This window comes from Pteropus alecto, unplaced genomic scaffold (assembly GCF_000325575.1).
Source record: "Pteropus alecto unplaced genomic scaffold, ASM32557v1 scaffold20, whole genome shotgun sequence".
In the NCBI taxonomy this organism is placed as follows: Eukaryota; Metazoa; Chordata; class Mammalia; order Chiroptera; family Pteropodidae; genus Pteropus; species Pteropus alecto.
Genome location: NW_006436298.1, coordinates 15213275 through 15217526, shown reverse-complemented (window position 1 = coordinate 15217526; position 4252 = coordinate 15213275). Strand labels below are relative to the sequence as shown.

At 39.6% G+C, this 4252-nt stretch overlaps 1 pseudogene; it reads right to left on the bottom strand.

The window, feature by feature from the left end:
• Positions 1–1082: 1082 nt before the first annotated feature.
• LOC112480805 lies at positions 1083–1201 on the bottom strand (annotated as a pseudogene).
• Between the last annotated feature and the right edge of the window lie 3051 nt (positions 1202–4252).

Here is a 4252-nt window from a genome sequence, read left to right as displayed (position 1 = left end):
ATGACAAACAAACAGAGACTCATGGACATGGATAGTAGACTAATGGTTACCATAGGATGGAGGGGAGGGGAGAGGTAATGGGGTAAAAGAGGTCAAATATGTGGTGACAAAAAAATCTAACTATGGGCAATGAACACGCAATGCAATATATATATATGACTTACTACTGAATTTTACTCTTGAAACGCATTGGATTTCATTAATCAATGTCACCATAATAAATAAAAACACAGAAACAACAAAAAAAATGTACAGAGCCAAGTTTATGGAAATCTAAATATTAATGGTCAGCCTGAATTCTGAGTTTGTTACTTCTCTCTGCCTCTATCTCTCTCTTTCACACACACACACACACACACACACACACACACAGAGAGAGAGAGAGAGAGAGAGAGAGAGAGAGAGAGAGAGAGAGAGAGAGAAGCAGGGGGCACATATTTGATAAGGAATTAGAATGTAAACTCCCACACTAGAAAGAAAGAATAGAAATTAGTTAAGGGACAGAGTGGTAAAAAATATCTTGAAACATGACATCTCCCATTTTTCCATTCAACATGCTCTGGAAGTAGATGTATCAGTGTTTTCCTTCACCTCCCAAAGGAAAGTGAAGACAGACATTTAAACAAGGGGATAAAGAAGGTACTAAGAACAGCCGGTACAGGATGGAGCAATGGTCACAGTAGTTCCTGTGATACCTGCGAGTCCCCTCCTGGTAGTAAGAACTTTGAAATATGCAGGATCATGCCCCAAGGCTCTTGCTTTGCACTGACTCACCCAGCTTCTCCTGGTACCACGGAGGGAAAGCTGGTACCGGGATATGGGCCTATCCCTGAGCTTGGACTCACCTGGACTGTCAATGGGGAAACTCTCTGAGTCAAGTAAGACAGATACCACACCATTTTACTTTAACTCAATTAAAATTGAGAAAAAGTAAAGAGAAGATGGCAGAAAAACAATGTATAATAGGGTGGTTTTGATTTTTTTTTTTCCCCAGACGAGGCAACCCTTGGTTGACCTCACAGATTGCAAGGACCTTGTCAGCTTACAATCTCTTATTTATTTTTATGTTTATTTATTTTTTACACCTACAGCACCTGGTCTTCCTAGGTGGTCTCCCATCCAAGTACTAAAGAGGCCTGACCCTGCTTAGCTTTCAAGATCAGATGGGATCAGGCTTGTTCAGAGTAGCATGGCCGTAGACAGGATGGTTTTGATATCAATATTAAAAAATCTTGGAAGTTTTCCCAATATTCTTCCCTCAAGCTTGAATAGTCAACACTCTTTTTGTAAAAAGACATCTGTTAAGCAAACTGACTTCGGAAAGTAGGATCAAATATAAACATTCTTTCTGCTACTAGTCTCCTGAGACTTGAGTATGCCAATGCAAAAGATCTTGCAAAAAAAGTTGTCATTTTTCTAACTTCATGACCAATTTTCCTAATTGTAAATACTTCTGAAATTGAAATAACTATGAATATAATTGAGCTGTAAGGCAGCATACCGTTTTTCAAGATCTGAAGAGAAACCTTTCTCTCTGCGTTAATAAGGATAAAATGAGAGTTTATATGTTCTTGTCCTTTTTTTAAAAAAAAATAGTCATTTAATACTCTACAAATTATCATTGGTCATCTGTGTGCCATGCCCAGTACTAACTCCAAGGACTACAATGATGAGTAAGATTTGATCCTTACAACAAGTGGACAGGCCAGTGGGAGAAACAGACATAGACACCACTGGCTGTGTAGTGGGGACTATACTGAAGGTATGCACAAAATCCTTTAAAGTACAGAGTCGGAAGTGACTGTGAGTGTGTATATATGTGAATATTTCCCAAGTGATTAATAATTTGGTAGAGAATGCCTGGCATGAGATCTGTTGATCTGTCTCCTTCCATAAGAAATCTTAGTACATCTTACTTTTAAGACAGATAGTTGCCCTAGAAATTGGAAGTCTGACCACTGGCTTACACTTACTCCATTAGGCTCCACAGACAGCTGTTGGGATGCACTAACAAGCCCTTGATAGGAACATCTATTAGGTTTGATGTCAAAAGCTTCAACATGGCACAGTTGGTTAATCTTCTCATGACTGGTAAACATTAAGCATCTGGTGAGTCTTGACTGTGACATACATGTAAAATAGTGCAAAGCCTTGTGAACTCTCCCTCTGCTGCACCTTCCTTTCTTGTCTGTTTCATAATCACTGGTTCTAACTGTGTTCCTCAAATGCCTGGATACAAAAAGTACAAAAACTTCAAAACGATGCAATGTTTATGTGGGATAATGATGTAATTTTCAAACACTTTAAACCCTTTTCAGAAATCTTTTCTTCAAATAAAATCTTCTGAGGGAGATAAATATACAAAAGGAAATTAAAGCAGGACTCCTCTGGTTAAGCGGGAGAGGTAGCATAAAGCCCCTTTTGCACAGATTCCACTCCAGTTTTCTAGCCGCTGTTTACTCTCCCTACCAGGCTCCCAGCTGAGGCTCTTCACAGGGAGCCCTCAGGACACAATTAGAAGGTCACTCTTCTAAGGAGAACAGACTTTTCATTCAACACATGCAGTAATGCCTTTTTGGTCGTGCTTGACTGGAGTAGAGTGTCAGGCCCTCAGCCAGGTCCTCCAGGGCTGCTGAGCTTCTGTTCCATCATGAACCGTGCACAAACTTCGACGTGTCCCTGAAGCTTTCTGAACCGTTATTCGTCTCTACCACGATGTCTCGTTTGCCTTACAAGTTGTTTTAAAGATTAAAAAAAAAAAACGGTTGCAAAATTAACTTGTAAACTTGAAGCACTAGTTAAATATAAGGATTTCTGAAAATGTGTAACATTTCCCCTCCATTTCACTGGGATAGGTGAAAACAACTTTAGCCCCAGAAAGGTCTGCATTTTAACCTTAGACCTGCAATTGACCAAATATGTGACTTTGAGTCATTTCATTTTCCTGGACCCTCAGTTTCCACATTTTCAAAGATGGAGGTAGTAATACCAAACAGATTTATTATGAAAGTTCAATGACTGTGAGAAGTCTATCTAGTCTGACGACTAGTACGTTGTAGGCAGTAGCTCCATGTTCAAATGCCTGTATTTTAAAAAGAGCCACATCATTTCTCTTTAGTATTGGATTTTACATCACAGCACTGCACTGTAGTAAATATATTACCATTGTCTCACCTGAAAAATAGTGCTATATAAATGCTAATTTACTTACTCACCATGATCACACATACTCATGGTACTATACTGAAGGTATGCACAAAATCCTTTAAAGTACAGAGTCGGAAGTGACTGTGAGTGTGTATATATGTGAATATTTCCCAAGTGATTAATAATTTGGTAGAGAATGCCTGGCATGAGATCTGTTGATCTGTCTCCTTCCATAAGAAATCTTAGTACATCTTACTTTTAAGACAGATAGTTGCCCTAGAAATTGGAAGTCTGACCACTGGCTTACACTTACTCCATTAGGCTCCACAGACAGCTGTTGGGATGCACTAACAAGCCCTTGATAGGAACATCTATTAGGTTTGATGTCAAAAGCTTCAACATGGCACAGTTGGTTAATCTTCTCATGACTGGTAAACATTAAGCATCTGGTGAGTCTTGACTGTGACATACATGTAAAATAGTGCAAAGCCTTGTGAACTCTCCCTCTGCTGCACCTTCCTTTCTTGTCTGTTTCATAATCACTGGTTCTAACTGTGTTCCTCAAATGCCTGGATACAAAAAGTACAAAAACTTCAAAACGATGCAATGTTTATGTGGGATAATGATGTAATTTTCAAACACTTTAAACCCTTTTCAGAAATCTTTTCTTCAAATAAAATCTTCTGAGGGAGATAAATATACAAAAGGAAATTAAAGCAGGACTCCTCTGGTTAAGCGGGAGAGGTAGCATAAAGCCCCTTTTGCACAGATTCCACTCCAGTTTTCTAGCCGCTGTTTACTCTCCATACCAGGCTCCCAGCTGAGGCTCTTCACAGGAGCCCTCAGGACACAATTAGAAGGTCACTCTTCTAAGAAGAACAGACTTTTCATTCAACACATGCAGTAATGCCTTTTTGGTCGTGCTTGACTGGAGTAGAGTGTCAGGCCCTCAGCCAGGTCCTCCAGGGCTGCTGAACTTCTGTTCCATCATGAATCGTGCACAAACTTCGACGTGTCCCTGAAGCTTTCTGAACCGTTATTCGTCTCTACCATGATGTCTCGTTTGCCTTACAAGTTGTTTTAAAGATTAAAAAAAAAACGGTTG